Genomic DNA, 12,884 nt, shown 5'->3' with positions numbered 1-12,884 from the left:
ATATTTGATTGCATAGTCATATTTTCAACGTCTTTTCAATATAATTTTGCTTGGTGGGATAGCCCAATGTCAAAACACAGTTTTAACGTGTCCAAATCAATAACCAATATGCAGGAACAGTTTGGGGATAAATTGAAAACCTAAACATAACATGTGCTATATACACAAACATCTGCCACAATAATCACATTACTTGTATTTTTAAACAAGCTCCTTATAAACTGCACAAGCACCAGAAACACTGTTGTTTTGACAAATAGCAATAAATCACTGATATCGATTAGGGGGAAATTAGGTTGTACGTGCTGTTAAACTGACACAAAAAAACACATGGAAATGGGAGATATATTTTACCTCCCTGGTTAGAGGACAACCTGCAGAAGAGGCAGCTACATTTGGGAGTGATGCATTAAATTTAGGGGTCGCTAAACAAGGGAATGCAACACTTATTTGTCATCACTCATCGATATCATGCTAAAAAAATTGTGAGAGAGGAGAGAGATGAGGTTGCACGTCCTGTTAAAACTAACAGCTCAAAAACCACACGGAATCTGGGAGTACATCCCTGGTTAGAGGACAATTTGTAGAAAACAGCACGCCACATTTTGAAGTGTTGCATTTTGATTCAAGTGGGTCACCAACGTGGTAAGTGTAACACAACTCCTAATTGTCCCTAGAATTTCTAAGCAACAGCTGGAGGCAGGGCTTTCTCCTGTAGATCTCCATTTGAATGGAATGGTCTGCCTATCCATGTGAGAGACGCAGACTCGGTCTCAACCTTTAAGTCTTTACTGAAGACTCATCTCTTCAGTAGGTCATATGATTGAGTGTAGTCTGGCCCAGGAGTGTGAAGGTAAACGGAAAGGCTCTGGAGCAACGAACCGTCCTTGCTGTCTCTGCCTGGCCGGTTCCCCTCTCTCCACTGGGAATCTCTGCCTCTAACCCTATTACAGGGGCTGAGTCACTGGCAAACTGGTGCTCTTTCATTCCGTCCCTAGGAGGGGTGCATCACTTGAGTGGGTTGTGTCACTGACGTGATCTTCCTGTCTGGGTTGGCGCTCCCCCTTGGGTTGTGCCGTGGCGGAGATCTTTGTGGGCTTTACTCGGCCTTGTCTCAGGATGGTAAGTTGGTGGTTGAAGATATCCCTCTAGCGGTGTGGGGTCTGTGCTTTGGCAAAGTGGGTGGGGTTATATCCTTCCTGTTTGGCCCCGTCCGGGGTTATCATCGGATGGGGCCACAGTGTCTCTTGACCCCTCCTGTCTCAGCCTCCAGTATTTATGCTGCAGTAGTTTATGTGTCAGGGGGCTAGGGTCAGTTTGATATATCTGGAGTACTTCTCCTGTCTTATCCGGTGTCCTGTGTGAATTTAAGTATGCTCTCTCTAATTCTTTCTTTCTCACTCTCTGAGGACCAGGCCTCAGGACTACCTGGCACGATGACTCCTTGCTGTCCCCAGTCCACCTGGCTGTGTTGCTGCTCCAGTTTAAAATGTTCTGCCTGCGGCTATGGAACCCTGACCTGTTCACCGGATGTGCTACCTGTCCCAAACCTGCTGTTTTCAACTCTCTAGAGACAGCAGGAACGGAAGAGATACTCTTAATGATCGGCTATGAAAAGCCAACTGACATTTACTCCTGAGGTGTTGATCTGTTGCACCCTCAACAACTACTGTCATTATTATCATTCGACCATGCTGGTCATTTATGAACATCTTGGCCATGTTCTGTTATAATCTCCACCCGGCACTGCCAGAAAAGGGCTGGCCACCCCTCATGGCCTGGTTCTTCTCTAGGTTTCTTCCTAGGTTTTGGCCTTTCTAGGGAGTTTTCCTAGCCACCGTGCTTCTACACCTGCATTGCTTGCTGTTTGGGGTTTTAGGCTGGGTTTCTGTACAGCACTTTGAGATATCAGAAGGGCTTTATAAATTAATTTGATTTGTTTGTCAATTTTTGTTAAATCACATAAATAGTACTCTTCCATTTCAGAGCCTGGATTTTTCCCCTGAGGCTAATATCCATTACATGTTGATATCAATTCATAAGTGGGCACACGTTTAGGCTTCTACATTGTGAAATCATTACAATACTCCTACTACAATGTTAAAAAATTCTACATTGTGACATTAATTCATTGAAATCATGAAACAACTTCTTCATGTATGTTTTTTCTAATATTTGATCAGATCTTTTATCAGATTATCTCTGGTCACAGCTATGAGATTTCAATCCTGTGTATTCTCTGGTGTTGAGTCAGATTGCCAGATGTAGCAAATCTCTTCCCACATTGATCACAGCTATAAGATTTCTCTCCTGTGTGTATTCTCTGGTGGTATATCAGGCTGTTTGACTGAGTAAATCTCTTCCCACACTGATCACAGCTATAAGGTTTCTCTCCTGTGTGTGTTCTCTGGTGTAGAGTCAGGCTGTTTGATGTAGCAAATCTCTTCCCACATTGATCACAGCTATAAGGTTTCTCTCCTGTGTGTGTTCTCTTGTGCACTGTCAGTTCTCCAGATTGACTGAAACTCCTCCCGCATTGATCACAGCTATAAGGTTTCTCTCCTGTGTGTGTTCTCTGGTGTAGAGTCAGGTGCCAGATGTAGCAAATCTCTTCCCACATTGATCACAGCTATAAGGTTTCTCTCCTGTGTGTGTTCTCTGGTGTAGAGTCAGACTGCCAGATGAAGCAAATCTCTTCCCACATTGATCACAGCTATAAGGTTTCTCTCCTGTGTGTGTTCTCTGGTGTAGAGTCAGATGGCAAGTTTGAACAAAACTCTTCCCACATTGATCACAGCTATAAGGTTTCTCTCCTGTGTGTGTTCTCTGGTGTAGAGTCAGATTCCAGATGAAGTAAATCTCTTCCCACATTGATCACAGCTATAAGGTTTCTCTCCTGTGTGTATTCTCTTGTGCACTGTCAGATCTCCAGATGAAGTAAATCTCTTCCCACATTGATCACAGCTATAAGGTTTCTCTCCTGTGTGTGTTCTCTGGTGTAGAGTCAGGTTGCCAGATGTAGCAAATCTCTTCCCACATTGATCACAGCTATAAGGTTTCTCTCCTGTGTGTGTTCTCTGATGAATTTTAATGCCTGATGATGTGAATCTCTTCCCACAGTCAGAGCAGCAGTGAGTTCTCTTCCCTGTGGGTCTCTGTGGGTGTTTATTGAGGTGTTCTGATCTGGAGAGACTCTTCTCTGTCTCCTCAGCATCATGAGGTTGTTGAGGCTCCCCAGAGGATCCACGATTGTCACGTCTCTCTCCTGTGTGAACAACAAAGTCAGACAGATGATTAAAGGCCCACAACAGCGATAATCCAGGGTAAAGGTTGATGCCAACAGCATAGCCATGATGTTGTACAACAATTGATGTCTGTAATGAATGTTAAAATTGTCTTAAAATGAGCAAGAAGTCATATTTTGTCTTGTTTTCACATTAGTAGTAACATCTAAGATTGTAGACTAGAAATAAGTTATTCATGTTGTTGAAACTCTAAGCAGTGTGGTAGAAGACTTTTGGTCTACAATACAGGCCCCTTTGTGTTTTCTAAAATTGCGGCACGAGGGCAATTTGATTGCATAAACTCCTCCATGCTAATGAGAAACCACTAGTTATGGATGTCGTATATCTGGTGTGACAAGAGATGAAAAGAATCTGCCCACTCCATCAAGCAATGGGGACAGCAACACAGGGCATTCACGGGACCTCATGGAACCATGGACCACACCTGCAGAAACTGGACAACAGGGGGAAGCAGAGGAGATACCTATCATAGACTTCTCCCAGCTGACGCTTGACATGCCACCTACGCCGCCTCAAGTGGTAGAAACAACCAGCTGGTATCATTAAGTAGAATCAGCCAACAGTAACACGGAAGCAGCAGAATGGGAGTTAGTAGTGCATGACCTAGATTTAGAATAAGAAGCTTCCATTTAGACACAGGTCTAAGATGACGTAATAAGCAATCTACCGTCCCAGTGTAAGCACTCAGTGTAAGCAATCTACAGTCCCCGAGTAAGCACTCAGTGTAAGCAATCTACAGTCCCCCCCGAGTACTCAGTGTAAGCAATCACAGTCCCCGAGTAAGCACTCAGTGTAAGCAATCTACAGTCCCCGAGTAAGCGGCCGGTGCAAGCAGCAGGGCAGTGTCAGTGTGAAAGTGTGGTTTAGCCACAGCTCCAGAAACTTGCGAACTTCCCCTGTAAAAAGGTATATAAAGAGAACAGAGATCACAAGAGAGGCATGATCCTCACTGACATATGATACAGACTTCATATGGAGAATCATCATAGGTAAATTTACTATTGCACTATACGCTTTTTGTTAGACTAGAACAATATTTGAAACACAGGGGTCTTGACACCTCTTGATCACAGACAAAGCGGCAGTCAAACAGTGAGACATCAAGTACAGATGTGATTAGCAATACAAGGAAACAGCCAAGTACCGGTTACAATATATTGAGTCTATGCACAGAGTTGGAAGTGAATAGTATTAGGATATATGCTTTTTGTTAGACTAGAACAATATTTGAGAACCGGATAATTTTGCCCAAGTACTTATTGGATCAATATCTGAAGCTACTTGGTTGAACTTTGTGAACCCGAAACTGAGTCTCTGAAACACAGGGGTCTAGACACCTCTTGATCACAGACAAAGCGGCAGTCACACAGTGAGACATCAGGTACAGATGTGATTAGCAAGCAATACAAGGACAGCCAAGTACCGGTTACAATATATTGAGTCCATACACAGAGTTGGAAGTGTATTAAGATATTGGAATTCGGAATCTAGCGTTAGTGCTGTGAGAATACCAATTACAGGAAAGTGACCAGGGGCTGAGCATTTAAGGTAATTGAACTATTTTTGCTATTTAGTCAATATTGTTAGAAGTGTTAACGCATTTAAAGTTTTGCAATATTATCTGGCATAGCTTAAAGCATGAAGGATTGATTGAGCATTATTGATGTATTAGGAAACTGTAGAACCATTGAATTGTAATAATGTGTATAAGACAAAAAACAGAGTGACTTAATAAAAGCTTGAAACTTTGACAACTAGGCCAGATTAACGATCTGGAGAGCAAACGCCTTTGACACTCTCACTGAACAGAAAGTGACCCTGGTTATAGGTTAAAGTGATTGCACTAAAGAATATTTGGGGCGGCAGGGTAGCCTTGTGGTTAGAGCGTTGGACTAGTAACCTGAAAGGTTGCAAGTTCGAATCCCCGAGCTGACAAGGTACAAATCTGTTCCTAGGCCGTCATTGAAAATAAGAATTTGTTCTTAACTGACTTGCCTAGTAAAATAAAGGTAAAATTAAAAATTAAAAAATGTCATTGTGTGGACAATATATATTTTTAGGAGAGTCAAAATATATAACAATACTAGTTTCCAAGTGACTACTAGCTGACGAGCATAATAATCAATAGAAGAAGTTATTAGGTATTGATATATACAGAGGTAAAGAAACTTGAAGGTAAGGAAATATAGGAGGAATCCATAACACTCAGAATATTTAAATAGGAGTATATCTATCCAAGACCTCATACTAGACCGGAAAATAAGGGAGTGACAACGTGAACGAAGGAACAAACCCAACTCACGCGAAGGGCCATTACGAAGAAATAGAAGGGTTGGTAGGGCCGCACGGCTAGGCCCTTGTTACACCGCAGTAACTAAAATCCTAAAGTACTCTGCCCAGCCAGAAGACATTTGGGGTAGGCAAAAGGCATTTGCTGCAGGTATTAGGCAAAAGTCAGCCACTAGTTATGGATGTACTGGTAATGAGGAAACCACTAGTTATGGATGTAGTATATCTGGTAATGAGGAAACCACTAGTTATGGATGTAGTATATCTGGTAATGAGGAAACCACTAGTTATGGATGTAGTATATCTGGTAATGAGTTATGGATGTAGTAACCACTAGTTATGGATGTAGTATATCTGGTAATGAGGAAACCACTAGTTATGGATGTAGTATATCTGTTAATGAGGAAACCACTAGTTATGGATGTAACTGGTAATAGTAATTATGGATGTAGTATATCTGGTAATGAGGAAACCACTAGTTATGGATGTAGTATATCAAAAAAATGGTGAGCAAAGATTTTAGTTTTTCACAATGTATTCTGAATGTGAATGGGGGAAAACTCAGGGAAGTAACCTCCATTTCCAGGTTGCTTATGAGAGCATTTCACACTACTTTGGATTAATTGTAAGGATCGATTGAATGTCCTGCTTAATATAATGTTTGTGTCATCATCACAAATCAAAAAACACTTCAACCAGTAAAATGCTTTTTGGTTTTCCATCAACCTGACAATGAGGGTTTGTACACTGTTTGCCATATTGGCCCACAACTTCACCTAACAACAAATATACCTGTAATGAACGAAGAAGCACTTTGGTTGTTGTTGCATGACATACTGTGGGGCAAAAAAGTATTTAGTCAGCCACCAATTGCGCAAGTTCTCCCACTTAAAAAGATGAGAGGCCTGTAATTTTCATCATAGGTACACTTCAACTGTGACAGACAAAATGAGAGAATATACTATATAGCCTAGAAACCTGGTTAAACTATCATTAGGACATCATGGATGAATTCTAGAATATACTATATAGCCTAGAAACCTGGTTAAACTATCATTATGACATCATGGATTAATTCTAGAATATACTATATAGCCTAGAAAACCTAGAAAACTGTTAAATTATCATTATGACCTCATGGATGGCCAGTCCTTGTATTCATAGTGTAGTGAATTCAGGGAGAGGCCCTGAGCTGAACTCAAACCTGGGTCCAGCGACTGTCAAGTCAACACCTTTTAACTGTTACGCCAAGATGTCTGAACTTCTTGACGAGGTCGCTAGGTGTTGGGTTAAGGTTTCTACAATATCGTTCTCTATGAATTTGAGAGTGGTTACACTTCTCCTTCCCCCATCCCTCAGCTGTTAACCAAGTCTCTGGGCAGCCATTTTGTTGCTGTTTAAAAAACCCACATAACCCAGCAATCTGCAGTTCAAACAATAACAAATCTGTCATTCCACCACTATTTTGGTAATAAAATTATTATGGGTTTGGATAAATGTAACTACAGACAGACCTATGGATGCAAGTACTGACCATCCATGATATCAACATTATAGTTTTAACCATGTTGAGGCAGCAGGGTAGCCTCGTGGTTAGAGCGTTGGACTAGTAACCGGTTGCAAGTTCACATCCCCGAGCTGACATGGTACAAATCTGTCAATTAACCCACTGTTCCTAGTCCGTTATTGAAAGTAAGAAGTTGTTCTTAACTGCAATACAGTGTTGATTTACATTGTTTCTAAACATTATAGTAAAAAAAGCTTATTTGGGGTTCTGATGGGGTACAACAGTTGAACTCAGCTCATGAGGCATGTGTTATATTCTTCAAGAATCAATGGCTGTAAATAAATAATTTAAAAGTCACAATATGGGTGTAGCAGATTGCAGATTTCCGCCTTAACATCAAACATCAGTTCAAATGCAGAGTTTGTGCCTCTGTTGTTAAGACAGTACTTACTAGTGTCAATCAGGGAACGGTTTCTCAAAACCATCTTATGGCTAAATTCTTCGTTTGAACCATTGGATGCCTTAAGATGCGTTTGGGAAAACGGGTCCAGATATCCAGGTTCCTCCTCTTCTTCCTCCTCCTTTTTCGATGTAAAAGTAATCTCCTCCCCCTCCTCTTTCACGCCATAAACTGCATCTTCCTCTCCTTTCTTGTTTTACTGTGATATCATCCTCCTCTTTCACTCTGAACGCGTCCTCCTCTTCTTTCACAGTAACGGCCCCACTCTCTACTTCTTGTTTTACTGTGATATCTTCCTCTCTTTCACTCTGAACGCGTCCTCCTCTTCTTTCACAGTAACGGCCCCACTCCCTACTCCTTGATTTACTGTGATATTTCTCTTCTTTAGAAGGAGAGTAGCTTAGTGACCGCATGGTCGGGGATGTTAGCTAGCTAGGCTAATGCTAACTTAACCAGCCCGCTAGCTGAATAATAACAACACCGTAAATATGAAATTAAATCGGATAACTAACTAGACGATAGAAGTGGGTTTAAAACACAGTGGCTAATATACACTAAAGCGTCTAAAGAGCTTTATTGGTTCGGCTATTTTGTCTAGCAAGCTACCGAGGTGTCTGACGAACTGTTGCTGCTGTTGAAAGAAGCGTTCCGTCCACTAGATTATACGTCACACCAACAGCATAACCATAAATTCCCAGACCGCCATCTGCTGACTGGAGTGGGTAACGCAGTTGAGTAAAATGTAGATTTTATCTTCAGATAACAAGTTAAAGTGTAGGAAGCATGAGTTTTTACTCACCAGTGTAACAATACAGTGTGGTTAAAGACTTAGTAAGCTAGTTGTAGTCACTTTATGGTTACCTATAAGAACAAACAGTTATGTTTTTGCGTTATTACATATTTATTAACTTATTTTGTGAACTCTTCCAAACTACCCAAAATGCAGTATTTCTTAAATATATTTATCTTTATTTAACTAGGTTTCAGTTAAGAACAAATTCTTATTTACATTGACGGCCTGCCCCTTAAACCCAGACGATGCTGGGCCAATTGTGCGCTGACCTAAGGGACTCCCAATCACGGCCTGTTATGATACAGCCTGGATTTGAACCAGGGTCTGTAGTGACGCCTCCAGCGAGATGCAGTCCAGTGAGATTTAGTGAATTTGAAAATTGAGTGGTCCTGGGATAGAAATGTATAAAATTGACATTACATCATTAAATCCACCTTTTAAATCATACATTAGCAATTTATGTTTTAGTAACTACTGTTGTTGGTTTGGTGTCAAGTCAGCCTCTCTTTATATGTTATTTGCCAAATCTCTGTTTTCCATGTGGGTTTTATGCTAAAGTTCCCTCTTTCAAGTTGGTATCTAACTGGAAAATGCATCTTCTTTTAGGAGTGCTATTTTTACCCTGTCGACTACTGATCATTCATCCACACTGTGTGTCTCATCAATGCAGGTCATTTATAACAAATGTATAAAGTACATGTTTTATAAACTCATGAACACCAGCGAGTTTATCAGCCCGGTTTTGTTAGTTTAGGTGTATTATACTTCTTCGCCACCAGAGGGGGACATTGAGTAATATTTCAGGTTAATTTGATAATTTTTTGATACTAGAATGGATGACAGTTTATTCTGATGTAGTGAATATGAGACACATGGAAACAATTGATTCATTTATAATAGTAAATTAGGAATTAGTAGGAATTGTTAAATCCACTATACGATCACAATGACTTTGATAGACATTTCAACTGTTTTTTTGTTAGTATATTACAGGGCAGATGAATGTAGAATTGCTGTGGGAGTGGTATTTATATCCCGTCACTACTGATCATTCATCCATACTGTGTGTGTCCCATCATTGCAGCTTTGGAAATAAATGAACTATCCATTCATTGCTCCTTCCTGTGTTGACTCACTGACTTGAGGGACCAGGATGGTCACACTAGGTCGATATCTAACTCAAGCTTCACCTCAATTTATTTTTTTATTGCACCTTTATTTAACCAGGTAGGCTAGTTGAGAACAAGTTCTCATTTGCATCTGCGACCTGGCCAAGATAAAGCATAGCAGTGTGAACAGACAACACAGAGTTACACATGGAGTAAACAATTAACAAGTCAATAATACAGTAGAAAAAAGGAGAGTCTATATACATTGTGTGCAAAAGGCATGAGGAGGTAGGCGAATAATTACAATTTTGCAGATTAACACTGGAGTGATAAATGATCAGATGGTCATGTACAGGTAGAGATATTGGTGTGCAAAAGAGCAGAAAAGTAAATAAATAAAAACAGTATGGGGATGAGGTAGGTAAAAATGGGTGGGCTATTTACCGATAGACTATGTACAGCGGCAGCGATCGGTTAGCTGCTCAGATAGCAGATGTTTGAAGTTGGTGAGGGAGATAAAAGTCTCCAACTTCAGCGATTTTTGCAATTCGTTCCAGTCACAGGCAGCAGAGAACTGGAACGAAAGGCGGCCAAATTAGGTGTTGGCTTTAGGGATGATCAGTGAGATACACCTGCTGGAGCGCGTGTTACGGGTGGGTGTTGCCATCGTGACCAGCGAACTGAGATAAGGCGGAGCTTTACCTAGCATGGACTTGTAGGTGACCTGGAGCCAGTGTCTGGCGACGAATATGTAGCGAGGGCCAGCCGACTAGAGCATACAGGTCGCAGTGGTGGGTGGTATAAGGTGCTTTAGTGACAAAACGGATGGCACTGTGATAAACTGCATCCAGTTTGCTGAGTAGAGTGTTGGAAGCAATTTTGTAGATGCCATCGCCGAAGTCGAGGATCGGTAGGATAGTCAGTTTTACTAGGGTAAGTTTGGCGGCGTGAGTGAAGGAGGCTTTGTTGCGGAATAGAAAGCCGACTCTAGATTTGATTTTCGATTGGAGATGTTTGATATTCTCGCTATACACCAAGTCACTTGGCTCTGTCATAACCTCACATGGTCTCTCCTATCATTGCTATGCAGACGACACACAATTAATCTTCTCCTTTCCCCCTTCTGATGACCAGGTGGCGAATCGCATCTCTGCATGTCTGGCAGACATATCAGTGTGGATGACAGATCACCACCTCAAGCTGAACCTCGGCAAGACAGAGCTGCTCTTCCTCCGGGGAAGGACTGCCCGTTCCATGATCTCGCCATCACGGTTGACAACTCCATTGTGTCCTCCTCCCAGAGCGCTAAGAACCTTGGCGTGATCCTGGACAACACCCTGTCGTTCTCAACTAACATCAAGGCGGTGGCCCGTTCCTGTAGGTTCATGCTCTACAACATCCGCAGAGTACGACCCTGCCTCACACAGGAAGCGCGCAGGTCCTAATCCAGGTTTGTTGTCATCTCCCGTCTGGATTACTGCAACTCGCTGTTGGCTGGGCTCCCTGCCTGTGCCATTAAACCCCTACAACTCATCCAGAATGGACCGCAGCCCGTCTGGTGTTCAACCTTCCCAAGTTCTCTCACGTCACCCCGCTCCTCCGCTCCCTCCACTGGCTTCCAGTTGAAGCTCGCATCCGCTACAAGACCATGGTGCTTGCCTACGGAGCTGTGAGGGGAACGGCACCTCAGTACCTCCAGGCTCTGATCAGACCCTACACCCAAACAAGGGCACCGTTCATCCACCTCTGGCCTGCTCGCCTCCCTACCACTGAGGAAGTACAGTTCCCGCTCAGCCCAGTCAAAACTGTTCGCTGCTCTGGCCCCCAATGGTGGAAACAAACTCCCTCACGACGCCAGGACAGCGGAGTCAATCACCACCTTCCGGAGACACCTGAAACCCCACCTCTTTAAGGAATACCTAGGATAGGATAAAGTAATCCTTCTCACCCCCCTTAAAAGATTTAGATGCACTATTGTAAAGTGGCTGTTCCACTGGATGTCATAAGGTGAATGCACCAATTTGTAAGTCGCTCTGGATAAGAGCGTCTGCTAAATGACTTAAATGTAATGTAAATGTATATGAGTCTGGAAGGAGAGTTTACAGTCTAGCCAGACACCTAGGTACTTATAGATGTCCACATATTCAAGGTCGGAACCATCCAGGGTGGTGATGCTAGTCAGGCGTGCGGGTGCAGGCAGCGAACGGTTGAAAAGCATGCATTTGGTTTTACTCGTTTAAGAGCAGTTGGAGGCCACGGAAGGAGTGTTGTATGGCATTGAAGCTCGTTTGGAGGTTAGATAGCACAGTGTCCAAGGACGGGCCGGAAGTAAATAGAATGGTGTCGTCTGCGTAGAGGTGGATCAGGGAATCGCCCGCAGCAAGAGCAACATCATTGATATATACAGAGAAAAGAGTCGGCCCGAGAATTGAACCCTGTGGCACCCCCATAGAGACTGCCAGAGGACCGGACAGCATGCCCCACATATATACCCCACTGGACAATCCTCCTCTGCAATGCTTACATCTTCTGGTTTGACAGGAAGAGGGTAACAGGATACTAAACCCTTAGGTTGCAAGATCGGTTCCCCGAGCTGACAAGGTACAAATCGTTCGTCCTGCCCCTGAACAAGGCAGTTAACCCACTGTTCCTAAGCCATCATTGAAAATATGAATGTGTTCTTAACTGCCTTGCCAAGTAAAATAAATAAAATAAAAAAATTGTGTTGACGACCGGCTCCCTCCTAGTCAGGTTGTGTCGACGACCGGCTCCCTCCTAGTCAGGTTGTGTCGACGACCGGCTCCCTCCTAGTCAGGTTGTGTCGACGACCGGCTCCCTCCTAGTCAGGTTGTGTCGACGACCGGCTCCCTCCTAGTCAGGTTGTGTCGACGACCGGCTCCCTCCTAGTCAGGTTGTGTCGACGACCGGCTCCCTCCTAGTCAGGTTGTGTCGACGCTCCCTCCTAGTCAGGTTGTGTCGATGACCGGCTCCCTCCTAGTCAGGTTGTGTCGAATGACCGGCTCCCTCCTAGTCAGGTTGTGTCGTCAATGACCGGCTCCCTCCTAGTCAGGTTGTGTCGACGACCGGCTCCCTCCTAGTCAGGTTGTGTCGACGACCGGCTCCCTCCTAGTCAGGTTGTGTCGTCGACCGGCTCCCTCCTAGTCAGGTTGTGTCCGACCGGCTCCCTCCTAGTCAGGTTGTGTCGATTGACCGGCTCCCTCCTAGTCAGGTCAGTGTCGACGACCGGCTCCCTCCTAGTCAGGTTGTGTCGACGACCGGCTCCCTCCTAGTCAGGTTGTGTCGACGACCGGCTCCCTCCTAGTCAGATTATATTGACGACTGCCTCCCTCTAGTCACTAGTGTGTCTTATTTATTTCATCAAACAGCGTGCTTTAAAGCATCATATGTTCAGTACATATAG

The 12,884-nt window shown here is 43.3% G+C and overlaps 1 pseudogene; it reads right to left on the bottom strand.

Annotated features, from left to right (window-relative positions):
- Nucleotides 1-1,413: 1,413 nt before the first annotated feature.
- Nucleotides 1,414-12,884, bottom strand: part of LOC135560347 (zinc finger protein 664-like) — a 48,135-nt pseudogene continuing 36,664 nt past the window's right edge.

The sequence above is a fragment of the Oncorhynchus nerka genome, linkage group LG15, assembly GCF_034236695.1.
Source record: "Oncorhynchus nerka isolate Pitt River linkage group LG15, Oner_Uvic_2.0, whole genome shotgun sequence".
NCBI classification, from domain to species: Eukaryota; Metazoa; Chordata; class Actinopteri; order Salmoniformes; family Salmonidae; genus Oncorhynchus; species Oncorhynchus nerka.
The sequence above is the reverse complement of the archived record's forward strand: the minus strand, read 5'-3'. Positions and strand labels throughout refer to the sequence as shown.